Below are 27,766 nucleotides of genomic sequence, written 5' to 3'. Positions count from 1 at the left end.
AATTCCAATCGTTCAATCCAATTGAGATGTTTCATGATAATCAAACAACTATGTACATAACTTCCAATCCAGTATTTCATAAAAGAACCCATCATATAGAAGTTGATTATCACTTTGTAGGATAAAGAGCAACCTACAATTAAAACTATAATATGCATATTTGGAAACTAAATAAAAATTCATTATCATCATCATAACTTTTTCCTAATTAATTAGGATCGGCCACAAGAACCCTGGTCCACCATTTTGCTTTATTAAAGCCATACCCTCAGTGAAGCCATCCCTCCTAAATCTACTATAACTCATCTTATCGCCTATTAATACTGCACCTAAATTTTACTGAATGGATTTTTTTGTTCACCCAATATTTTGCCCCGTAGAGCAAAGCTGATCTCACAGTTGTCCGATAGAACTTGCCCTCCATCTTCATTGGTATGTGACGATCACATAAAATTCAAGTTGCACATATCCACTTCGTCCACCCAACTCTAAAAATTGAATAAAATTAATCAATAATTTTTGCCTCCATCAACTTGCCTCATGAGATCTTCAATCTCTTCATCTCCTGCATCACAAGGTGGAATCTACAAGAGTTTCCCTCCACGTTCCCTCTATGCTACCATCGGTTTGCTGAAATTACAAAACCCTAGGCATATAATAGAAAACCCAAGGTTGAAAAATAAGCAAACCTAGGTTAAAATCATCAAACCCTAGGCTGAAATTAGAAACCCATTTCAGTATTCCAAAGTGATGGAAATCAGAAACCCCATTTTAGAAACCCTAGAATGGCCCTACAATTAAAAAGAGACCCTACTTTTAGTAATTAGCCTCATTTTTTTAGGGTTGGGAAAAAACCCAAGGGAAAACTCTGACTACCCACTAAAGCGCCAAATCGTCTGTGAGCTCATCATTAGGAGTTCGCTAAGGAGTATTATTCGGTTTGGTATTAAATTTAATATAAATAAATTAGGCATTTGTATATAAAATTTTTTTTTTATATTTTTTCATTTATTTTTAGAAAAATTTAAAAATATCTCGAGGCACAAAAAAAGGTCTTAAAATATATTTATTTGATTAATTTTAAGTTTTATTTGGCTGTGCTTTATTTAATCAATATATATATATATTTTTATTTTATTATATTTTTTATTTTTAAATTTCTTATAGTCTTTATTCAATTTTTAACCGCCTGGGGCTTGTCAGTTTGAAGCATGGAGCACCTTTACAGGAGATTCCATAAACCACAAAATCACTATAGACCACGGGACACCCCCATCCCGTCCCTCTCTCAGTCTATAAAATTGAAGGCAAGGATGAGCATTTATGACCCAGTCTGGAGTATGCCCTCACTAGTCAAGTTTTCTATTACGCCGTCGCTAGTCAAGTTTTCTTTTGCAGGAAATCATTATTTTTCTCCCTCTTCCCATCCCCTATCTCCCTCTATCATTCCCAACCTGCTTTCCCACGCGTCGTACCATCCGCTATTTTTCTCCCAATGAGAGATATCTCTCTTGTGCAGGCGGGTCTCTCTTTCAGGCGTCTCTCTGTCAGGTATGTCACGTCTCTGTCTCTCTCTCTCTCTCTCACAGAGGGCAGGTGGGTCTCTCTCTCGCTCACAGAGGGCAGGTGTCTCTCTCTCTTTTTCGTTTTTCTCTGTGGGCAGTTAGGGCTGAGAATTTAATCGACCCAGATTTGAAACTTGAATTTAGGATCCTATTTATATCAGGATATGGATCTAAGATTTGGATCCGAATAATAATTCGGATTGGATCCGGGTATAGGCATGTCCAATGCAGATTTGACACGAGTTTTTAAAAATAATATATATTATTTTATCGTATATGTTAATATATATTTAATTTTCTTTCCGTTGTTTCTTCTCTCTCTTGCCTTACTCTCAGAGTGCTCTGTTTCTCACTAAATTGTATTCAGAGAACTTTGAAGGAATTCCAGAAACGCAGAGAGAAAAGGCATGAACCCTAATTCCCAAAATGAGACCGGAAGAAGAAGATAAGGATGATGCAGAAACGCAGAGAGAAAAGGCATGAACCCTAATTCCCAAAATGATACTGGAAGAAGAAGATAAGGACGATGCAGAAACGCAGAGAGAAAACGCATGAACCCTATTTCCCAAAATGAGACCGGAAGAAGAAGATAAGGATGATGCAGAATTACGGAGTTACATGCATTATTTATTTGCAGAAGTAGAAGAGGGCCGATCCCAAAAACTAACCCTAGATCGTTCACAAAGGGAAGTTAACCTCCCGTTATGTAAAAGATTCCACGAAACTTTTGAAATGGAGGACAGTTGTACGTTATTTGAGGCCACACATATCTCAGTTCCCAGGGTTGAACTTCCTTGTGGAAATGAGACGCTCACAACTCTAGATTTCAGAACTTCACTCGAAACCCTAAAATTCAAAAGCCTTCAATTAAAGGCGAGGAAGGGGCCAGTGATGAAAGAGAACAACCCAGCATGGAGTAATGCAGCAAAGATGACGGCTGAGTCCAGAGAAAAGAAGCGTGGTTTGGGGGGAGTTGCTAAAGGTTAGAATCTCACCCGTTTAAAGAGAGAAAAATATTGGGCTGCATCGGGGGAGGAGAGAGAGAAACGGGAATTCACCCACGTGTGGATTGTTTTGCCTGCATTTCTCAATATAAGTCAAAATATAGGGGTTTGATTTCATTGATTAATGTGGACATTACAACGGCACACTTCTTCACTGCGGGCGATACACGTACACAAGCATGAGCAAAACTATCACAAACACCCCTGCTACCTCTACCATAATAAGGCTATTGTTGCTATTTACCGAAGAAAGAATGGGAAATGATTATGTAACCGTTGCATTATAATACGATGCAACGGCATGTTGGCATAATTTAAGCCATTAGATCAACTACAATCTACTTTCTTCTTTCAATTCCTCTCCTTCAAACAATGATTTGAATGAAGATTAAAGGTCAACCTTTTACTTTGTTTTTATTTTTTTATTTTAACTTTTTTTTAGATCCCAGGTTCAGCCCTCTCTCTGTATATATAGATCTCTCGCACAGTTCCTTTTTTGACCCCAATGCTTGGAATCCTTCTCTATCAGCTCCCTATGTTGTTCTGTCATCCTTCTGTAGGTTATCTTGCTCTTCCCTCTTTCTCTACTCCCTTTCTAAGGATCTCTTTCACTCTACTGAGGTCTCTCGAAGATTAGCTCTATTAGTTGGGTCTTTTTATGCTCTATGAATGGGAGTTTTTGGTGCTCTATAAATGGGGCTTCTTCAGATCGTTGGATCACGTTTTTCTTCTTTGAAGAGTCTTGGAAGGCTTGCTGCTCAAACCATCTTTCCATCTCAATCTCCATTGCATAGAAGACTTTATAGATCAGGATAGCCCTGAAAATTGGAAGGAAGGCAATTCCTGAGTCAAGTCAGGTACTAAACTTTTTGGGTTCTTGAATCAAATTTCTTGAGGGCTTGTGAACCTTAGGTGGCTCAATGATGCTTGAACAAGATTTTGGTTTATTTTTATTTTTATTTTTATTTATTTCAAATTTTTATTTTATTTGCAAGTAAATTAGGGTTATTGAATGAAGAAAATTGGAGTTCTGTTTTACTATTTTTTTGGTTTTACAACTGTAAGGTTCTTGTTTGTAGCAATAAAATGGTCTAAAAATTCAGAGCTAGGAAACTCAATCTGTGAAAAATTCCCTGATTTCAGTAAATCAGTGAGCTCAAATTTGGTTTTACAGTTAACTTGTTGAAATTTATTGATTTTAGTAAATCACACAAATTTTTTTTTTTTTTCAATGGCCATCTTTTTCGAGGGGCAATTTTTTTTACAACATTCAATAGAGCCTTCACTGCGTAAAAACCATATAAACAAACTTCTATTTGGGGTTTTCTTGTTTTCAACTATGTTTCTTTAGGTATGTACATTGCTTGTACATTATGGGAGCATATACTTATTTGTAGTTCAGTTATAGGTTTAGCTTATACCAAAATTAGAATGCCTTTAGAATTTTTTGTAGACCATGTTGAAAATTCAATATAAATGATTTTTCATCGTATATTATATTGGTTTGTATGTAAATGCAACAATAAGTGATACTATCGGTTTTCCTTATGTTACACTTTAGCATTGTTCATTAGCAACCTGGCGCTTCACAAAATATAGACATACAATGTTGTGTCCTCAGAACTTATTAGTTTTTTCCCTTCCTAATTTTTTAGAATTTTAAATTGTTTAAGTAGAGATTAAGACATCATGAGAAAATCTCTAGATTATAGAAGAATAATAGAAAATGTTTCATGTGCAAAGGTAGCGGTCATGATAAGAGGAATTGCCCAACTCTGAGGGCTGGACTGAATACCAAAGAATGCAAATCAAAAGCTTCTTAAATTGACTCCTTTCTTGAATCCATCATTTTCAATTGTTAATAAATTTGTAATTGTTCTCTCTATGTTCTGTTTGTAACATAATCAAGTGGCACACATGCTCCCCATGTTTGAAGAGTCCCCATGTTTGAAGAGTATTGGAGAAGTTGCATTGTTAGTTACCGATAATTAAGTTTTACTGCATTATTAACTATATTCTTGTAAACTGATTTTGTAACCGCAAGTGTAAAATCCCATTGCATGATGCAGGAAATTGGAACATACAATGTAGCTTGATGAATGTCTTTAGCAAGAAAACAATTCTGTGTTGTTTCTGCAATTGCTTCTTAGCTTCACAAACCATAAAAGTTGAAACTGTTCTTGTTCTCATGAAATTCGGCTTATCAAGAAGAACTGTGGGATTTTGGTAGAATTTAATCAATCTTTTTGTACTTTGGTCCACATTTTTCTTTTTCTTTTTTATTGGTTGTACGATGTTCTTTAATTAGCACCATTTTTTGTATATGTGGCCATGTTCCAAGAGGTACCATTTTTTGTATAGAGTATTGCCTTCTCATTTACTGGATCATTGGATATTTACTATTTTTTCTCTTGTAACTGCTGCTATTCTAGCAGCAGTAGATCAAGCATTATTTGATATCATTTTGAGTCAAATCTTGATGCTAAATTTATATGAAATACTCAATATATCTTAAGAAAAATTCATACAACTCTCATGGTGGCCAAAGGTAATATTCTTTGAGGCTTGGGAAGTGATTTCAATGGTTGTGGAGAAGAATTCTTTGAAGCAATTTGGTCATATATAAAATGATGAGAATAAAATAATCCATAATCAGAATTAAGGATAAAAAATGGCCAAAATAGTGCATTATTGTGTTGCATTCTGCTACTTCTTGCAAATATTTCGATGATGCCTAAGGAACTTAAAAAAAAAAAAAAATTGATTCACTCCTCTCAATCATTATTGCTGCACCACTGAATTTCAGTAGGTTCTTGTAGACCTCGCTCATCAGTAGAGGTGATTGTATGCCAATCTACAATTTCTTTTTCTTCCTTTAAGAGAGGCACAAGGGTCATTCAACATCAATATAAATCCTTATGGAAACGTCTTGATCTGAGGCTAGGAAATTTAACCAGCTCATGATCTCAAATGCAACTACAACATCAATATGATGACCATGAAGCCAAGTTCATATGAAGTTATTGCTGCAATTAAGTTTGTTGTTGTGCCACACAGGTTGTTTATTAAGGTTTCAAGCTTTTTTCTTTGGTTTTGAGGTTTTGGTTTTAGAGCTTGAGTGCGAAGAACCATAGCTGCAAAAGAAATTATTTGTTTGTCCGAGTTTCTCTTGATGCCTGAAATGGTGAGAGTCTTTGGTTTCATGTGTTGATAGATATAATTTTACTAAATAGGATCCTATTTGATCTATATTCAACAGGATATTTTTCTCGTAGCATATAAGCTCTAGGATAATTTTTTCTCATCTTTTTCATCGTATACATATAGTTTGAGACATGGTTGCCCCATTGAAATGTACATGTATAGGGAAAAATAAGGGAATGTTAGAGGCAATTCATTATGAGGAATTTGTGGGATGTGAATGGTTAGACTATTTTGGTTCATGGTCAATTCGTTGTGTTATTCTTCCTGACAAAATTTCTGTCAGTCTCTGATATTGGGTTCAATGCTTTAGTATGATGTGAATAGCTGCACAATAGATATAGGCCCTCAAAATTGTTCCTCGATGAATCCTTTTCTTGTTCTTCTATTGTATTATTGATGGTATAATACATTCAAATATTCATAGGCTCTTGTTATGTGAGGAAATTGCATGGATGTGCCTTGAAATGCCATTATATTTGCTTTTGTGTAATGAATGAGGAAAGCTGCATGCCTTTGGAGATTTTTTAACACAGAGAGAGATACATCGAAATATATTCATTAGGAAAGAGAATCATATGCATAGAATCATTAAGTGACCATAAATTTTTCGCCACATCTAAAACATACAAGCATTATTCACAAAGCCATTGCTCATTATGTCATAGTCAAACAGTAACAAGTATCCACACTAGAATAACCAGCTCCAATAAGGGAAAACTCTTAAGAGGATAAGAGAAATTAAACTTTCCATAGCATATGTATATCAAATACAAGCCGTAAGATGGTTCCAAATCTGCAAAAAAATTCTCTCCACACTCCAAAGTTCACCCTTAAATATATACAGAAAAATAAGTTAAATACACATTGGTTTAGTCTTCATCTATGGTTGCAGCGTCAAGTATTTGCAGTGTAACTGGTTCATCCCAAAGATTGGTCTCTTTGACTACCTTGAATATATGCACAATAAATTCCTTCTTGCATTTAACAAGCTTGAATACAAAGGCTTTTTGCATTTAACAAGCTTGAATACAAAGGTCCCCCCATTTTCAAGATTGCTTTCAACAGAGAAGTGGCTACATCAACATCATATAACCTTACATGTAAAAGTGGCAGTTACCAAGTACAATAAAATTAGATAATTTTTTGAGTAATGAGGTAGAGACTAATGTTCTTAAGATTGATCAAGCAATTGAAAGCCTTCAACCAGGAAGTTACAAACCTTTATTAGTTGAAACACAATTGAACCAAATTGCCAATGAAAAAAAAAATAGTGCAATTTACTAAAATCAACAAAATTTCAACAAGTTCACTGTAAAATCAAATTTGAGCTCACTGATTTACTGAAATCAATGAATTTTTCATAAATTGAGTTTCTTGGCTATGAATTTTTAGACTTTTTTACTGCTACAAACAAGAACCTTTACAGCTGTAAAACCAAAAAAATAGAAAAGGAGAACTCCAATATAAAGAGAGAGATGTATATATAAAGGTGTATATATAAAGAGAGAGGTTGAACCAGGATCTAAGGAAAGCAAAAAACCCAAAAAAATAAAGTAAAAGGCTCACCTTGAATCTTCCTGTAAATCTTTATCTTCTTGATGAATATCCATGGTCTTCTCATATGGGTAGCTCTATTTCTTTGGGAAGGAATAAGGGACGGGATATTTAGATTAGAGACAATAAGGTTGAGAGAATGAGAGGAAGACAGAGAAGAGGGTGGGAAGGGAGAATATTTGGGGGAGGGAGAAACGGAGGGAAATAGGGTGGGGATTTTGAGTTCAAAATTAAAAATGTTACTTTTAAATTTTAAAAAAAAGACAAAGTTGATTTCAACCTTAGCCATTGGTTTGTAGTTGATCTAATGACTTAAATTATGTTAACACATCTTTGCATGATATTATAGTACAATGGTCGCAGGAAATCACTTCCCTTAATGAAATTATCCCTAAAGTTAAGTGAAATTTCCACCTACTGTTCAATTTGGTTAGGCATGGAATTGATTCCGACCCAAATCCGTATCCGGATTCAAACATTTAAGATCCAACCAGATCAGGACCCGAATTTTATTTATACTTTTGGATCTGGGTGGATCCGGACCTGATCTAAAAAATTCTATAGGTGGGTCTCTCTCTCAAGGGTAGGCGGGTCTCTCTCTTTGGTCTTTCTCTCTCACAGAGGGCAGGCAGGTCTCTCTCTCAAGGATCTTTCTCTCTCACAGAGGGCAGGCGTCTCTCTCTCTCTCACAGAAGGCGGGCAGGTTTCTCTCTATCTCATTTTTTCTAGACGTAACGCTTCATTATCGCTCTCCTCTATTTCTCATTTTACAATCTCTTTGCTTTTTTATCTCTTTCTCCTCTCTCACTCTCTTTCTCTACCATATTGTGCAGGCCTAGCGCACCTCTAACACAAAAAGAATAAAGCAGGATTATCGTTGACAATAAAAAAGTTGGTATTAAATTTTTATAGCTGTTCTTGGACTGCTGTTTTGGAAAGCTATTGTGAGGTATTTTCCTAGGCGTGTGAGCCATTTATATGAAAAATGTAACCCACAAATATTTTCGTAAGCTATCATTGGCTCGGTAATGTTTCTGAACTCAAAGCCATAGATCTTTAATCGAGCCAGAAAAACCAGCATATCCAATTGCAAACAGAGAGAGAGAGGGTAATAGTTGCACGTAGGCATGAATGTGCAGCTGCTGTTTCTTTTGTTCATGACGTGGTTTAGGTTGGTGAGATTTCACATTTAGTGTGTGCATTTTTTATTAATAGTGTATTAATTGATCTTGGATGTTATGTGCATTTGTCTTTCTATTGAGTCACGTTTTACTTTAATTATTGTTGGTCATTTTCTTAATACATTACTTTACTTGATAGAACATGGACTCCTCTCCTAACACAAATACTTACAACGGCTCTGACGTAGTCCCCTCATGGCTATCCAAAGCTGATGAAGACGGTTGTTTTGTATGACGTTCGACCCATATATGAGAGATCTAACACGTCTTTGGGGCACATGAGGAGGACATAGTATGCATAACACTTTATAAGTCTGAGGCAGATGCTGCGAAACTTCGACGTGAGGCTGAGGTGTTTGAGGATGGTTCCGAGTGAAAGAAAGACTAATGCGATCTTGTCAGGGAATATATATTTTTTTTCATTTTTCGTCTATTCAATTTTTTTTTTTTCTTTTGGTAAAGATCACTTACAGTAGTCTTATTACAATAATTCTCGCTTTAAAGAAAATAAAACTAATAAATTCAAGATCGTAAAAGCCTTGATGTCATTTAACGAATTTAAGAAAATAGGAAAAATTACATACATATCTGTTTACATTCAGATCTGTACCGATCTCTATGATGAGATTTGTTCAAATCTTAATAAAAAATGTATTATTTTTTAAAAGGTAGAGAAAGTGGGGTCGTTTGAATTATGGGTTCAGAGAAATCCCAGATCTATACAAATCTGGTCTTTTTCAGAGTCTACTGGCAGCCTCAGCTTCAAATCCGTATTTTTTACTTAAAAATATTTCTATATTTAATTAAATATAATGATGAATTAGTTTCTAGAAAAAAATAAAATAAAGCAGATAATTAAATGATAAAAACAAATTAAATTAAAGCAAATAAATATATATTTACCTTTAGGGACTCGAAACTCCGAGTTTCGGGTTTGAATCAGTTCGCTCTTCTGATTTATGCCACCATCTTTTTGTTTGGAAGGTTTTTGCTAGTTGGAATTGATAGATCAAGGGTTCTTTAACTTGGATCAAGGGTTCTTAAAGCAAGGAGAAAAGTTGAGAATTTTAAGTAGGGTCTACCTAGATTTTTATTAGGATTGGAGGAGAATTTCTTTAGTTTTCTAAAGGTTTTGGGATATCCAGAAGTTGAATATGAATTTGGGATTTTTTATGATTTTTGGGGATTTTTTCTAATTTTTAAGAATTTTTTAAGGGATTTTCCTATTTTTGATTTTTTGGGCTATTTTTTTAATTTCAAAAATTTCTTAGGGATTTTTTTGTGGTTTTTGGTCTCTTTGTGGTTTTTGGTCTCGTTCTTTTAGGTTATGAACTGGGTATTTATAGAACTCTGTTGGGGATTTTTTCTAATTTTTTTTGGAGTTTTTTTAGATTGTTTTGGATTTTATCTTGAAGTTTTAGTTTTATCTAATTAAAGAAAATGTGTTTACTGCATCATCAAATGTGTTGATTGCATCATCAGTCCACAGGGACCAAATTGTCATTTTTATATAATTTTTGACCTTTGGAAAGCTCTTGAGCTTTATTTCAAGTTGAGAAAGGAGTTGGGTAGTTTTAGGTTAATTAAATTGGGTCTAGGTTGCCTATGGTAACTAAGGTTTGTGTAGTCCTTTAGGACCAGAATCGAGGTTTTTAAGAGTTCTCTTAGCAAGAATTTTGAGGGGGTATATATAATTGCCCTTTTTTGGTATTCCCCTGGGGCATCAGGTGAATGACAAAGAAGTAGATACTTGAGACACGGTGAGAAGGAAAACATTTTTCGAGGAATCATTCTTTTGAATGACTAGTACCATTTGGGTAGGCGGTACGTCGATGGATTCTTTTGATCCGTAAGACATCGAACTGGAACTGCTATCTTTGAGTCAGTGCGGTTGAGAGGTATCCAACAATCGGGATCTGAAGTGACAGTCAATATGAACCGTACTATCTTTGAGCTGGTGACACTCCTTGTTATAGTCACTCCAATGCTACCTGGAAGCTGCCAGTGTAGTCATTTTCTACTTTAGACCGTTTTTTTGGGGTTTGATTCTCCCATCGAATAGGATTTTAATTTATATGAAATGATGGGATGATAAATTTCTGGTTAATTAAACTTGTTCGCCTTCTATTCTGATTTTTGGGATCCACAAGTTCAGGGTTTTTGGTATGGAAACCTATGGGTTGGTCTTTGTTTTCGTAAAGGTTTGCAAGCATGGCAATCCAGGATTTGGTGGCGGCGGACCCATCCTATCCAAGCTTCCATGAAACTCCTTCGTTTTTTAAAAAACATTTTAAAAAGATTTTGAAGATGGATTGAATTGTGAAACAGAAATAGAGTTTCGAATTACGTTTTAACCAAAGAAATTAAGGTTTTGGAAAACTCACGAAACACATAGGGGAATTTTGAAGATGGATGAAAATTTTTGAAAAAACAAGTTTTTGGTAAGCAGTTTAGGCTCATGCTACTATAGAGCTCTCTCTTCTTTTCTTTTTCTTTTTTTTTTTCCTTTTTTTTTTTCAATGAGCTTGTCAAGCCTCTACTTGGGACTTTCAGGACGAGGAATCACTAAGTACTTCCTCATCTTCCAATCTTGGCTCTTATGTCACAATTCAAGAAAGACATTTTCTTGTTTTTTCGAGAAACCAGTGTCTTGGATAATACAAGATGTGCCTCAGAGTGCTCAAAATATCTTTGAACTTCCAATTTTGGTCCTCCACTACCATTCTTTTGAAGTTCAGATAGGCGAATCTCTTCAAGTTTTACTTGGATTGATGCATTCTTTCGCTTTATGACGCCATTCTGATTTGAAAAGAGAAGAATTTCTGGAGATTTTTTTGAGAAGAGATGAAAAGATAAAAAAGTTTTATTCTATCGCCTCTAGATCCCTTTCGAGTGTTCAGCCCAGTAGCCTTTTTTCCAACGCTCAGGGTTTCTTTCGGATTTTCAGCTCGGTGGATTTCTTTTTCTTTTTTTTTTATTCTTTTTTTTTTTTCTCTCTCTGCCACTAAGGTCCCTTTCGGATGTTAAGCCCAGTGGTCTTTTTTCCAATGCTCGAGATTCTTTTCGATTTTCATCTCTGCGGATGTTTTTTTTTCCCTTTTCTTTTGAAGAAGATGGAAACAGAGGAGGAGGAGAAGAGTTGGTGGTATTTTTTTCCTTCTATTGGCACTTCGTCCTAAAAAAAAAAACATAAGAACTTGATCATCCTTGCTTCTTCTAAATGGCAGGGAGGTCCTAGTTTTGGTTATCTTTCAATTTTCCTTGCCCCTAGTTGGTATCTGATACTTCCTTAACAAAGGTTGTCGAATCTTTATAGAATATTTCCTCTTTGAACTGCTTTACTCGAGCTTTGATTTTTAGACTCGAAGTCACTCTGAGCTTCTTGATCCTTCAATCTCTTGTTAGGTTGGCTAAGCTCATCTTTTTTCCCTTTTTTTTTTTTTTTTAGATTGCCTAAGCAAAACATGGATGCCCCACTTGGCTTATTTGAAAGGGAGGAGCAAGTGATCATCCCACGCCTTTTCGGTAATCCTTTTCAGTTGCAACTTCATGTTGCTCTTGATAAGCACATCGCCTCAAGGAGTTTTGGGAGTCCTCATATTAGGCATGGGCCTCACCGATTGCCCGTGCTTTATTTTCATCATCAAGTGAGGGTACCCTTATCAAGTGGTTTGACAAGGTTGCCCCTGTATGGTCTTCTCTATTTGATGAGACAATCAGTATCTTGGATGAGACTGCCTCTACAGTATTTTCATCATATGGGGTGATCCTTATCAAACTGGTGGATATGTATGCTTTTGTTGGATCTTCTTCTTTTCTTTGAATGTGGGGTGCCCCACGTAGTGAAATCATGCCCTTGCCCTTGCCATTTTCTTTGGATCCTTTCTCATCAGGAAATAATATGATTTGATCTTTAAAGTATGGTTCTTCATCCCATATAGGCGGCTTATTCAAAAAATCCCTTGAAAGTGGCCCAGGTGGTTCCCTTAGAATTTCTAAGGGTTTGATATCTTTTAACTCTTGCAGAGGGGTTGGATTGAATGGCATGGAAGGAACATATATGAGATCCCTATAAACTTGACATTTAGGACGTCTTTTCACATATTTCCAACAGTATTCGGCCATAGTAGTCCAGTAGTATACTTGTCTTCTGACTTTCTGAGCTAAGAGTGCTGCCCTTGTGTGTTCTCCTTCATTGTGTAGTTCTTTGAGCACTATGTCGACCTCTGGTTGATCAATACAACTTAGGAGGATTTTAAATGAATTCTTGTAGAGGATGTCGTCTTTGATTGAAAATCTTCTTCCGACTCCATCTTGGGAGGAGAAAGATTACTCCTGTGTCTAATGTAGAATGGTTGGACACTCATTTAGGGATGAATGTTCACCGTTAACGCGAGAGTGGTCAAAGTATCGGCGAACTAGTTGTTTTTCTAAGTCACATGTTGAAAGGTTACTCTTTTGAAGCACTTTGATAACTTTGCAACTGAGTTCTGATAGAGCTGGACCTTTTGGCTTTAACCATCCATTCTGTGTTAATTTGATTTATTGTAAGCAAAGAATCTCCCATGACCCATAATTGTTTAATTTGGAGTTCACATGTGTTCTCGAGACCAGCTATTAAGGCTTCATATTCTGCAACATTGCTAGTGCAGGAAAATTGAGTTTTACAGCAGTTGAAAACATTATTTTCTCCAGAGAGCTTAGGATGGCTCCGACACCAATGCCATCTTCATTCTTAACCCGACAAAGTATAACTCCCAAGTGGGATTCTCAATGACAAAGAGGTCCTCATCAGGGAGATCCGTTTTGAGGGGGATGCAGTTAGGTAAGGCATGTTTAGCTAAATGATCAAAAATTGCTTGCCCTTTGACTGATTTTTGAGTAACATATTCGATGTCAAATTCACTTAGGAGCATTCTCCATTTGACTAATCGTCCATTTAGAACATGTCTTTCTAGCAAGTACTTGAGTGGATCCATCTTGGATATCAACTTGATGGTATGAGACAACACATAATGCCTCAACTTTTGAGTTACTCACACTAAGGTTAGACAATATTTTTTCACATCCGACTATCGTATTTCATAGTCAACCATTATCTTACTGATGTAATAGATGGTTTTCTTTCCTTGGTCATTATATTGCCCTAACATCGCCCTCATTGTCTTATCTATCACCACAAGGTAAATGAATAGAGTTTTGTTAGAATCAGGTTGACTCAAGATCGATCGGTTAGAAAGTACTCCCTTATACAGTCGAAGGCTTTTTGACATGTTTCATCCCAAATAAACGGGGTGTCTTTCTTTAACAAACGATTGAATGGATCACATTTCTCAGCTAATTGTGATATAAATCTCTGAATAACCTGTATTCTACCTTGCAACCCACAAATTTCTCGAATATTCTTTGGAGGTGGCATTTCTGAAGTAGCCTTAATTTTCACTGGGTCCACTCCTATTCCTCTTTGGCCCACAATGAAGCCAAGTAGCTTGCCAGACTCAACACCGAAGGCGCACTTCTGAGGATTCAGCTTTAATTGATGCTCTCAAAGTCGGTCAAATACTCTTTTCAAATTGAGAAGATGGGCATCCCGAGTTTTGGATTTGACGAAGATGTCATCCACATAGTCTTCCATAATGTCATGCATCAAGTCATGAAATATAGCAGTCATGGCCCTTTGTTAGGTTGCCCTAGCATTTTTAAGACTGAAAGGCATGAATCTATAGCAGTATGTCCCCCATTGCATGATGAATGAAGTCTTTTTTTGGTCTTCTTTCGCCATGAGGATCTGATATTGGCTAGAGAAACCGTCCATGAAGGATAACATTTGGTATCCAGTAGTGTTGTCAACTAGGGCATCTATATTTGGCAGAGGAAAGTCATCCTTAAGACATGCTTTGTTCAGGTCCCTATAATCGATACAAAGTCTGATTCTCCCATCTTTCTTAAGTACTACTACAATATTGGTTAACCAATCCAGATAGTTCACAGGTAAGATGAACTTTGCCTTTAAATTGAGGCTTTTGTCGACGTAGTTTCTGTTTGATGGCTCTTGCCCCTTTATGGAGTACAAGATGGTGTCGTACCAATTCGAGATTTAAGTCAAGCATATCTTCATAGGACCAGGCAAATATGTCAATGTATTCTTTTAAGAGGGAGACCATCTTGTCTTGTTCTTCTGGTGACAGAGAGCTTCCACTTCTTGTGATCTTCAGATCTTTCTCAATTCCTAGATTAATGTCTAAGGTCTCCTCGACAATAGCAGTAGGACTACCGTCGAATCTTGTCGTAAACTGCTCAGCTTGGAACATGAGTTCCTCAGTGGGAGGTTCTTCATTTGCCTTGAAATTTTCATCGACAGGTGAGCCCTCATTTGTTTCGTTTTCATTTTCTTCCTTGACTTCGTTTAAGTTTTCATTGGGTTTGTCAAGGGTCTTGACTACATTTTCTACAATCGAAAAGGTAATGGTATTAGAGAGGCTTTGCGCAGAATGCCTGTTTTTTGGCACAGGGACTTGAAAGTGTCGTTGTATCCTCTAGATAGATTCAATAGATAAGGGAGTAATGCTCCAATTTTTAGTAATTGCCCTAGTTTGCCTAGAAGGCGAGGAGGTGGTAGCCACAATATGGGCTCCAAGTGTAAGCCGGGAAAGTTGTCGTTTTAACAACTCTTCTTCTAGAGGAATTTCAATTATGATCTCCGATTTTGGAAGAGATTCGGTCTTTTGGTGGTCAAGACATTAAATTCCTTCAAGAATAAAACTTGGATGCTGAGAAGATTTGAGTTTACATTGAAGTTTAGAAAGTGTGCAACCCATCCCTCTTCGATCGTCGGTGTCTTCTTTAACATGAGGGGGATGAGTAATTGCCTCAGCAACACCTTGCCATTTTTTCCAAGGCCAAAGTCGGGGCAGTACTCCTGAGCTAATAACATATTCCACGCAGTGCATGCACCAAAATCATAATGACTATAACAAATTTTCAATTTCTCAGACACTTCATGTGTTTTATGAATCAGTACACAATTTTCCTTATATGTTAGAGGTGGGATCTCTTGGATTTTCAAATTTTCATAGAGTTTCTCTTTTACTGCTTTGACTGCATCTAAACGTACGCAAGCCACTCCTCCAACAGTTGGGAACTTTAGGCATTGGTGCAAAGTGGAGGCCACAACAAGATTTTCATGTAGCCATGACTTGCCAATAAGTAGATTGAACGAAGGTTCGATGTCAAGGACATAAAACCTCACTATTTGGACCACCCGCCCAATCTTAAGAGTGAGAGGATGATCCCTAAAGTTTCTCTTTGAGCCCCATCATAGGCTGCAATTGAGATGTTTGAGACCTCAAGGTCTGTTTGTGATAATCCTACTCTTGTAATAGTTTTCAAGGGACATATGTTCAGAGATGCCCAATTGTCAACCATCACTCTCCTGATTTCATAACCGCTCATGAAAACAATGATATAAAGTGGATGGCTGTAAAAACGATTGAACCTCGGAGGTATGTCATCATCATTAAATGTAATGGGGGTCGGTGTCGTTAAAAGATTGATCATGTTGCTTAGCTCTTTGGGTCTAGTATGGCAGTAGACTAAGTATCTGAGTCATCACGAACTATAGACATGACTAGAAAATTATGCAACAAAAATCTTCTTCTTTTTTTTATCTTTTTTCTTTTTAGCTATCTAAAAAAAAACAAGATAAAAATGCTTCTAAAAGAAAAATATTTTTTTTTTTTAAAAAAAAGAAGATAATGTCAAGCAAATTATAAGCCATGCAGATAAGGTTTAACAACAAAATATAAGATTAAAAAAAAAAAAACGAGATCTATTTCTATTCTAAACAAATAAAGTAGAGATGGCCTAGACCTATCTCTTTTTTATGATTTTTTTATTTTTTTAAAAAAATTTATTTTATCAAGAGAGATAAATATTCTTCCTTTTTTTGGAAAGAGATAAAGATGTTTCTAAAAGATGTATATATATATATATATATATATATAAAGATGCATTTAAAGAAGATAAGTATGACCTAAAGAAGATAAAATATGATCTAAAGATGATAAGTATGAATAAAAGAGGATATGAAAAATATGATAAAGATGATATAAAGATGTTATAGATGATAAAGATGGGATCTAAAAGAAGATGATCCAAAGATTTATCTAAAGATAATCTAAAAGATAGATCTAAAGATGATCTAAAAGATTGGCCTAAAAGATTGACCTAAAAGATGATCTAAAGATAAAGATGATCAAGATGAATATAAAAGAAGATCTAAATAATAATGATAATGATAATGATAATGATAATGATAATGATAATGATAATGATAATGATAATGATAATAATAATAATAATAATAATAATAATAATAATAATAATAATAATTCATCTAAAAGATAAATCTAAAAGAATATGATAAAAAAGATCCAAAAGATCATAAAGATTAAGAAAAAAAAAATCCTAAATTTTTTATGGAGAGAGAAAAAATAAGATCTTGAAAGAAATGATCAGATCTAATAAATATAAGAGAAAACACAAGAAGAAGCTTTTTAAGTTAAAAATACAGATCTGAAGCTCAAAGAGCCCCACGGTGGGCGCCAAGCTATTTACGTTCAGATCTGCGTCGATCTCTGTGACGAGATCTACTCAAATATTAACAAAAACTCTATTATTTTTTAAAAGGTAGAGAAAGTGGGGTTGCTTGAATTAAGGACTCAGAAAAATCCCAAATCTTTACAGATCTAGTCTTTTTCTCAGTCCACTAGCAGCACCAGCTCCAAATCCATATTTTTGACCTAAGCACGCTTCTAAATTTAATTAAATATAAGGATGAATTAGTTTCCATAAAAAATAAAATAGAGCAGAATTAAACGATGAAAAGCAAACTAAATTAAGCAAATAAAGATATAATTAGCTCTAGGGACCCGAAACCCGAAGTTTCGGGCTTGTATCAGGCCGCTCTTCCGATTTATCTCACCATCTCTTTTTTTGGATGCCTTTTGCTTGCTGGAATTGGTAGATTAAAGGTTTTTTGACCTAGATCTAGGGTTCCAAAGGCAGGAAGAAAAGATGAGAATTTTAGATAGGGTATACCTAAGCTTTTCTTAAGATTTGAGGAGAATTTATTTATTTTTCCAAGGGTTTTGGGATCTCCAAAGGTTGAATACGAATTTTGGGATTTTCTATAATTTTTTGGGATTTTTTCTAATTTTTTAGGAATTTTCTTAGGGATTTTCCTATTTTTGGTATTTTTGGTATTTTTGGGCTATTTTTCTAATTTCGGGTATTCTATGGGATTTCTTTGTGGTTTCTGGTCTCTTTGCGGTTTCTGATCTCTTTCTTTTGGGTTATGAAGGGGGTATTTATAGAACTCCATTGGTGATTTTTCCTAATTTTTTTGAGGTTTTTTGGATTGTTTTGGATTTTATCTTGAAGTTTTAGCCTTATCTAATTAAAGAAAATGCGTTTACTGTATCATCAGATGCGTTGACTGCGTTATCAGCCTACAGGAACCAACTGGAGGCATTATCTCTATGGAGCCCAATTTAAGGTGTTCACGGACCACAAAAGCCCCAAGTACCTGTTTCCTCAAAAAGAGTTGAACATGAGGCAAATAATATGGGTGGATCTACTAAATAACTATGACTGCACATTCGAATACCATCTAGGTAAGACTAATATAGTAGCTTGATGCCTTAAGCAGGAAAACCGTGGTCTCTGTGGCACAATTGATGGTGCGAGAAATGAAGTTGTTGGAGGATGTAGTGGAATGGCATCCATCTCAACCTCTCGGTGAAGGGAGTGAAGTATTGTCATGTCTAAGGGTGGAGCCCCAACTTTTCCAACAAGTCCGAGCGGCTCAGAAAGAGGTTCCCTACCTAATGGAAATCTTCGAAGAACAAAAAGGGAAAGTGGATTTTTCTGTAGGTAGTGATGGACTGTTAAGTTTTAAGGGTCGAGTATGTGTTCCCAATAATGAAAGTGTAAAAAGAGCCATTTTGAAGGAAGCACACCACTCTCGTTACACGATACATCCTGAGGGTACGAAGATGCACCAGGATTTGAAATGATCATTCTGATGGAACAACATGAAGTGAGACGTGGCGTAGTTTGTGGCTAAATTTTTAACGTGTCAACAAGTGGAGGCTGAACATTAGAAACTTGCTAGATTATTACAGCCCCTGCCCATAGCAAAGTGGAAATGAGATTGCATCGCAATGGATTGTGTCTCTGGTTTACCAAGATCTAATGCAGGGCATGATAATATCTGGTTCATGGTGGACCGACTGACTAAGGCTACTCACATCTTACCGATTCGCACGACCTATACATTGGATAAGTTGGCTTAGCTATACATCAGAGAAATTGTGAAACTTCATAGGATTCCTATCAACATTGTATCAAACAGAGACCCCAGGTTCACTTCTAGGTTTTAGGCAAGTCTACAATCAGCCCTGGGGACCGAGCTTACTTTTAGCACCGCTTTTCACTCCCAAACAGACGGGCATTCAGAAAGGACCATCCATACTTTGGAAGACATGTTGAGAGCATGTGTCATTCATTTTAGAGGAAGCTGGGATGACCATCTATCCCAGGTAAAGTTTTCTTACTACAATAGCTTTCAGGCTAGCATCCAGATGGCACCTTGGGTGGCCATTTGGGGGTTGAAGATCAAGGGTTTAGAAGTTGGAAAGCCGTCGCTTTCATAGTATGTTTTGGTCGTCTCAACAATATGACGAATATTTCATTTATATATTTTGGCCCAATAGTGCCTTGAAGGAATTGTAAAGACTTTTTGATATTGAATGAATGAGATGGTTGTACTTTTGAATTGATATTTGTCTGTCTAAATGTTTTATTCTAGTTTTTTGTCATGGTTTGCTATTGATTCCGTATTTTTATGCGTTGAGTCACTCCTACCTGAGTGATGGTTGCGACCTTCAGTCGTGATCCCATGCTCTGTCGCCCTCAGACAGGGGTTAGGGGCGGGGTCGTGACAGTTATGGTATCAGAGCAGCCAAGATATGATTCTTAGCCTAAGGAGTCTTAGAAGTGTTTGTAGGATAATTCTTTGATAGGCTAGTAACTAGGCGTTTATGTTTTAAGTTGGAGATGCCGAGGACTCGTACTAATAATGCAAGTTCAAGTAATGGGAACACCGAGGCTTTCGGTGAACTCGTCAGAGCTTTGAAGGCCATGACACAAATGATAAGAGAAGCTATGTCGGCCCTGTCTACGCCTGCCTCTGATATGAATTATAGTAATCTGATAGAAAGGTTCAGGAGGCTGGCACCTCGAAACTTTGTAGGTCATGGGGGAGTTGAAAAGGCTGAGAGATGGAGAAGGCAGATAAAAAAGATCTTTGAAGTTCTAAATTGCACCAATGAGCAGAAAGTTAGGTTGGGTACCTTTATGCTTAAAGAAGAAGTTAAACACTAATGGAGCTCAGTAAAACAGTCACGAGAAGGGTCAAGAGTCGTGACTACTTGGGAGAATTTTTTAGAAGTCTTTTATGAGAAATATTTCCCCGACTCTGTAAAGGAAAGGAAAAAGGTAGAATTCATAGAGCTGCAACATGGGAATATGTCTGTTGAGAAATATGCAGCAAAGTTTGTTGAACTCTCTAGATATGCACCACATGTTATTAGTTCTGAGGCGCAAAAGACTAGTAAATTTGAGAGGGGCCTTTGGTTAGATATAAGGAGAAGGATTATCACAGCAAACCTCAAGACATTTTCCCCGCTGGTGGACCTGGCCCTAAAGATGGAGAGAGATGATGATGAATTTCGGGCAAAAAGAGATGGAAGGTTGAGTGTCGCTCAGTCTGGGAGTTTTAAGAAGAAGCCACGACCACCTCCAAGGAGAGAGTTGAAGGGGAGAAACAATCAAGGTAGTGTCAGGATCCCGAGGGTTGTTCCAAGTGATGTGAGGGGCAACCGACGCCCGATCTGCCCTCACTGTGGTTTGGAACCATACGGCGACTGAATGCTTCAAAAAGACCAGGACCTGCTTTCGGTGCGGAAAATTGGGCCACCTAGTGAAAGATTGTCCCGTCAGGGGATCAGAGGATCGACCAAGGACTCAAGGGTGGATGTTCGCCCTGACTTAGAAAGAGGCTAAGGTGTCAACCTCTGTGATTCGAGGTACACTTTCTGTATGTAGAATTGAAGCAAAAGTTTTAATTGATCTTGGATCATCCCATTCATTTGTTGCACCACACTTTGCATGTCACTTGAATGTTAAGCATGTACAACTTGTTTGGACTTTGGTAGTATGTATGCCTATAAGAGAATTAATAGAAATTGATATAATATATAAACAGTGTGGGGTTATGATTGAAGGACATCTGTTATCTATAGATTTGATACTCTTAGATGTTCGAGACTTTGATATTATTTTGGGTATGGATTGGTTGTCTACCCACGATGCTACAATGAACTATTTTGATAAGATTGTAACTTTTAGATACCCGGGTCAACCTGAATTATGTTTTAAGAGCATTAAGAATGTTTCTCCTTTACACATCATCTCAGCCCTTCGGGCCTTGCGCTTGTTGGCCAAAAGATGTGTGGGATACTTGGCCTATGCAGTAGAAAACCGGAATGTTCAGTCTAAATTAGAAGAGATACCGATGGTAAGAGAATATCCAGAGGTCTTCCTTGGAGAGCTAACTTCTCTACCCCCAATTAGGGAGATTGAATTTGAAATAGAGGTGGCCCCTGGTACTACTCCAATTTCTAAAGCCCCATATAGGATAGCCCTAGCTGAGCCAAAGGAATTGAAGGAGCAATTACAAGAATTCTTGGAGAAGGGGTTCATTTGACCTAGTGTGTCACCATGGGGTGCACCGGTTTATTTGTGAAGAAGAAATATGGGTCTTTGAGGCTATGCATTGATTATAGACAGTTGAATCAGGTCACAGTGAAGAATAAATACCCGTTGTACATAATGGATGACTTATTCGATCAATTGTAAGGGGCCCAAGTATTTTCTAAGATCGACCTTCGGTGTGGGTACCACCAATTAGGTGTTAAGGAAGAGGATATCTCCAAGACTGCGTTCAACTCGTTATGGCCACTACGAGTTCTTAGTTATGCCTTTTGGATTAACTAGTTTACCGGCTCTATTTATAGATCTGATGAACAAAGTCTTTAGGCCGTATCTAGATAACTTTGTAGTGGTCTTTATAGATGATATTTTGATGTATTCTAAGAATCAGACAGATCATGAGAAACATTTAAAAATGCTCCTCCAGACTCTAAAGACGGATAAATTGTATGTTAAGCTCAAGAAGATTGAATTCTGGCTCCTAAGTGTAGCTTTCCTCAGGCACATTATTTCCAAAGAGGGGATTGTTGTTGATCCTTGTAAGATTGAGGTTGTGCTTAAATGGGAAAGACCAATGAATGTATCTGAAGTTCGTAGTTTCTTAGGGCTGGCAGGGTATTACAGGCATTTTGTAGAGGGGTTCTCGAAAATAGCACTTCCCTTGACCTGCCTAACCCAAAAGGAAGTTAAGTTTGTATGATCCGAAAACTGTGAGAGAAGCTTTCAAGAATTAAAGAGGAGACTGACTACAGCCCGGGTACTGACCTTGCTAGAGGGAATGAAGATTTTTTGGTTTTTACTGATGCCTCACACAAAGGGCTTGGGTGTGTACTGATGCAAAGGGAAAAGGTTATAGTCTATGCCTCCAAGCAGTTAAAGTCATACGAGCAGAACTATCCCACTCAGGAATTGGCAACCGTGGTTTTTGCTCTAAAAATTTGGAGACATTATTTGTTTGGAACTCAATTTAAAGTTTTCACCGACCATAAGAGCCTCAAGTACTTGTTTGCTCAGAAAAAATTGAATATGAGACAAAGAAGATGGATGAACTTGCTCAATGATTATGATTGTACCATCAATTACCACCCAGGGTAAGACTAATGTTGTGGCAGATGCTTTAAGTAGGAACCCTGTGGTGTCAATGTCTCACATGATTGTCCGAGAGATGAAGTTACTAGAAGATGTAGTATAATGGTTCCCAACCCTGCCCCTTGATGATGGGAAAGGAATAATTTCATATATAAGAATAGAGCCCCATCTCTTTCAACAAGTCTAAGTAGTGCAAAAGGAGGATCCTCAATTCATGAAAAATTTTTAGGAAATAAAGTTGGAAGGTAAGGAGGATTTTACTTTGGGAAGATTTTGCTTTGGGACATGATAATATTTGGGTTATTGTGGACCGACTCACGAAAGCCGCTCATTTCTTGTCTGTCCGTACTACTTATACCATGGATAAGTTAGCCCAACTATACATTAAGGAGATAGTAAGGTTGCATGGGGTGCCTGTTAGTATTGTGGTCGATAGAGACCCCAGATTTACTTTGAGGTTTGGGAATAGCCTACAGTCAACAATGGGGATCAAACTCACTTTTAGTACAGCTTTCCACCCTTAAACAGATGGACAGTCAGAAAAGACAATACAGACCTTAGAAGATATGTTGAGGGCTTGTGTTTTATATTTCAAGGGAAACTGAGATAATCATCTGCCTCTGATAGAGTTTGTTTATAACAATAGTTTCTAGGCCAGTATCTAAATGGCACCTTTTGAGACATTGTATGGGAGGAAGTGCAGATCGCCTATATGTTGAGACGAGGTTGGTGAAAGAAAACTTTTAGGGCCAGAGATTGTTCAAGTAACCTCATAAAAGATTGCCTTAATTTGAGAGCGGCTCAAGATTGCCCAGAGTCGGCAGAACAGTTATGCTGACAATTGGAGAAGGGACCTTGAATTTGAAGTGGGTGATCGGGCTTTTATGAAGGTATAACCAACTAAGGGTATAATGAGATTTGGCAAAAAGGAAAACTGGTCCACGATTTATTAGACCCTTTGAGATTTTAGAAAGGGTTGGAGGTGTAGCATATCGTTTGGTTCTACCACTCGAGTTAGCCAATATCCATAATGTGTTTCATGTGTTGTTATTGAAAAAGTATCAGTCCGATCCGTCCCACATTTTGGAGTATGAGCCAATCCCGATCAGGGAGGATTTAACTTATATAGAACAGCCTATTGAGATACTGGATAGAAGAATTCAGATTTTACATCACAAAGAGATTCCTCCAGTCCAAGTTTTATTACAGTATCATTCTAGGGAAGAATTAACGTGGAAGCGAGAAGATGAAATCTGAGCCTTGTACCCCTCCCCCCCCCCCCCCCCATTTGTTCGATTAACGATTTTGAGGACAAAATATTTTTAAAGGGGGAGGATGCGATGACCCGGATTTTTCTTGAGCAGTTAGCGTGCATGGCGGGATAAAAAGGGAGCAGGAAGTGAAGAGTGCACAATGATAGGGCGTGAGGTGAAGTGAAGAGCACGTGGCAATAGGGCGCGCGGTGAGTGAGCTCCCGGCGAAGTGGAGAGTGCGCGACAAAGTGAAAAGCACGCAATGAAGTGAAGAGCACATGGCGATAGGGCGTGCGGCGAAGAGGAGAGCGCACGACAAAGTGAAGAGTGCGCGGCGATAGGGCGCAAGGCGAGTAAGCAGGCGGCGAAGAGGAGAGCGTGCGGCAAAGTGAAGAGCGCGCGACGAGTGAGCACGCGACGAGGAGAAGAGCGTGAGGCGAAGTGAAAGGCGCGCAGTGAGGCGAGTGAGCGCCGCACGCGTGAGAGGTAACGCTGCTTTAAAAGTGGGCTATCGCTGGCTGTGTCCTTGACATGCATGCTGATTTGAGAGCCACTTGTTCAGATTTTTTAGCCTTTTGGTGACACTTGGTTAGCCACCTCAAAGGCAAGAGTACTTAAGCCTCTTCTCCCACCCATGCCACTCATTCTTACTTCATCTCTCTCTCTAAGACACAAGGTTTGAAGAAGTGACTCTTGGATGGCAACCGTTGGTGGGCTGGTGAGAGCTATGAGAAGAGGAGTGGAGAAAACACCATTTTTGTTATGGTAAGTGGATCCATCACCATCGCATGGTAGTCATAAGGATGCATGAACCTTATGCTAGTGAGATGAGTAATGAATGTGTAAGTGAAGTAGAAATCTTTACGCCTTCTTCACTGAAACTTGGGGTTTTTGTTCTATAATGAAAGTGGATGTTGAGAATGAATGTATGAATCTTAGATTATGTAAGAAATGTATGTTATGTGTGTACATTGTGAGATGATGGTTCCTATCATGTCCTTTACTATGGAATGAAGGTTATGGAATGTGTTCTTGAAACATGTCATATATTATTGTGAAATTCCAGAAATATGTGTGTTTTTCAAAGAGACTTTTGAATGACGAAACGAGGTCCAATTGACCTCAAATCGCCGCCATTTGAAAGATATGTGAGTCTAGTAAAATGTTTGTTTTTACCCACTGCCCAAATTCTTTACGAAATTGAAGTTATATTTCAAATGAAGAGGGTATATCATTGTTGACTGTTTCTTGGATTTTTCACTAATACCACTATTGTCACTGATTTTAACTAACCAAACAAAGTTCATTTTCGGCCAAACCATATCCATTTGAAAGATCTTTGAATGGGCTAAATATATATGTAGAACCTATTTTGAAACTCTTCTTATATTGAAAGTTATACTTCGTTTTATAAAGGTATGTCACTGTGGGCAGTGTTGATAAAATTCAGAATTATCACATTGTTCGGCACGAATCTTTGAACCACCAAATGGAGTCCAAATACTTCAAACTTTCCTTGTTAGAAAGATATATGTCTTGGCTTAAAATTTTATTTTGCAACTGGCACAAGTTGCTTCGCGGCGTGGGAGTTATAGTGGTATGAAGCAGGGTATGTCGATGTCCACTGTACATAGCAGGGTGCAACTAGTAAACCCTCACCTCTCTGAACCTTTAAGAGGTCAAACATGGTCCATTTGTCTTCAAACCACCTCTATTTGAAAGATAGGTGTGTTTAGTACAAAATTGGTTTTAGAACGATCTTCAAACTCTAAACGGTCCAAAAGTTACGACCATAATGGTGAGCACATGTGCTTGCCCTTGATGGCAGGAAATTGAGCGGTAAGGCTTAACTCGAATAATGTCACTATTACTATGGTACTGTCATTATGATATTGCTTAAATATGAAATGCCACTAATAAAATGTGATATTGTTGATATCATGACTAGATACTGATATCATAATAATGATGGTACCGTGCTGCTTATGTGATATGTGAATGGGTACCTACTGTGTGAATGATGGTACCGTGCTGCTTATGTGATATGTGAATAGGTACCTACTATGTGAATGATGGTACCGTGCTGCATATGTGATATGTGAATGGGCACCTATTGTATGAATGATGGTGCTAGTGGCTGCCAGATGGGAAGCGCACCTACTTTGTGAATGATAGTGTCGGCAGCTGCGATCTTTCCCTAACTCCCCATGATAGGACGGGAGTCAGGATGTGAATATTTGGGAGGGTCGCGCCCCCTCTCCCCCCCGATTTATATAGGCACTACGCATTGGGTCACCTAATGGTAATATAACACCTTCTCACCAGATGGGCATAAGAAGAGGGTTTTATCTTGCAAGGCCAGCCTATCGAAAACCCCAAATCGTGTTAAGGATGTGTGTGTGTATGTGTGTGTGTGTGTGTGTGAGGGCATTATGAAGTGGGGCACCCACTTGTCATTGTCCTCCCTCTTGATTGAGGGTAGAGGTTTCAAGCAACAAGATTGGCTTAGCCTGAGCAATGAGACTTCTACTTCGGGAGTAGGCCTTACTAGTTTTGTAACAGTGATATGTTGTCTTTACTGTTATGCTTTAAGTAAGGTGATTGTGACTTATGCATTGTATATTGAAATGCTTTTATCATATTACTGTTAGAGTGTTGAGAAGCATCTTGAGGGACTTCACTCGATACCTTGTGATCATATATATATACATATGTGCATTGCATATTGTTATCATTGTTATGCTAGTTGAAATACATTGGTGTAGATCTGTTTACTAGGATTTTAGCTCATTCCATCTTATTTACATAACTGTAGAGTGAAGAGTGGTGGTATCTGTGCTAAAGGTGGGTGGCCGTTTAGGGGTTGAAGATCAAAGTTTAGAAGTTGGAAAGACATCTTCCGAAGATTTTCATAGTATGTTTTGGTGGTCTCAACAATATGACGAACATTTCATTTTGTATATTTTGGGCCAGTAGTGCCTGGAAAGAATTGTGAAGACTTTTTGATATTGAATGAATGAGATGGTTGTACTTTTGAATTGATATTGGCTGTTGAATGGTTTTATTCTAGTTTTCGTTCATGGTTTGCTCTTGACTCCGTGTTTTTATGTGTTGAGCCACTCCCACCTGAGTGACGTTTGCGACCTCTGGTCGCGCTCTGTCGCTCTTTGGCAACGGTTATGGGGCAGGGTTGACATCCAAGGGTTCATAAAAATTCAAAGAATAATTCTAAAATAATTTTCATCATAAAAAAAATACAATTAAATTAATTTGATGGGAAAATAATCCATATGGTTTATGAATTAAATCAACAATCTTGGGGTACTCCACCTTCAACTATGAACTACATACCACACTTGCTTTATCAGACCGACCCAGTATTTTCCATGGCCCAGAGTCCAAGCAAGGGCTCATTAGCAAGTCACTAAAGTTTGGCTGATGAGTCAAAGGATCGCAATCCCAGTTTGTGGATTTCAAGTCTTCCCTTAGATAGGAGTCAAGGTCACCTAGACCTGATGCGATCACAGCTCCTATGGTACATATGAGTATCTTTTGCATATGCATACGATTCACCCTGAAAGGTGGCTTATTTGATTTCCCGAACGATCTATCAATATGCATGTTGTGTGATGACACATAGATGAGGCTTTGACCTCTATCTCTGTAGGCTACATCACACATAAGGGTCACACAGTCCCTCGGCTCACTCATCCGGGTATATGCTTCGACCTCATCATGGGATGACCCATTATAACCCTTCTCAATTTGTTCTCTATGCCCAGGTAACATTTTCCAACCGATTGGCCTAGATCGTCAAGCACAGTTCGGTATCAGCAAATATTGTTTGCGTAGTATGGTCCACGAGGAACCACACTCCTATTGAGTTTATGTTCCACTATATTATTTCATTTTACAAGCACTCAGAAGGCTTTTAAAAACCATATAAACCCAACATCTCCCACTTGGCCTTTGAAGGCTTTATATTCTTTCTTCTTCACTTTCTCTCATCCCCATCTCTCTCTCTCAATTACAATATCTCTCTCAAGTATTTTTCAATTATTATCTCTCAATATATTAATAAT

The 27,766-nt window shown here is 37.6% G+C and overlaps 1 long non-coding RNA gene across 5 annotated transcripts; it reads left to right on the top strand.

Moving 5' to 3' along the window:
* The first annotated feature begins 1,323 nt into the window (after positions 1-1,323).
* Positions 1,324-26,726, top strand: LOC110007245 (uncharacterized). 5 transcript variants are annotated; one of them, XR_002280917.2, is made up of 4 exons: positions 1,324-1,551; positions 1,933-2,547; positions 7,892-8,030; positions 8,161-8,572. It is a non-coding gene; the product is annotated as an uncharacterized LOC110007245 (long non-coding RNA). The 5 variants fall into 5 exon arrangements; XR_002280914.2 differs by having other exon boundaries at positions 1,413-1,551; positions 1,933-3,426; XR_016047244.1 differs by lacking the exon at positions 1,324-1,551 and adding an exon at positions 26,500-26,726 and having other exon boundaries at positions 2,143-3,426; positions 8,161-8,218.
* The last annotated feature ends 1,040 nt before the right edge of the window (positions 26,727-27,766 follow it).

This window comes from Amborella trichopoda, chromosome 13, assembly GCF_054954075.1.
Source record: "Amborella trichopoda isolate Santa Cruz 75 chromosome 13, AtrichopodaSantaCruz75HAP2 v2.0, whole genome shotgun sequence".
Taxonomy (NCBI): Eukaryota; Viridiplantae; Streptophyta; class Magnoliopsida; order Amborellales; family Amborellaceae; genus Amborella; species Amborella trichopoda.
Note: the sequence above shows the minus strand (reverse complement) of the source record. Positions and strands in the feature narration are given on the sequence as shown.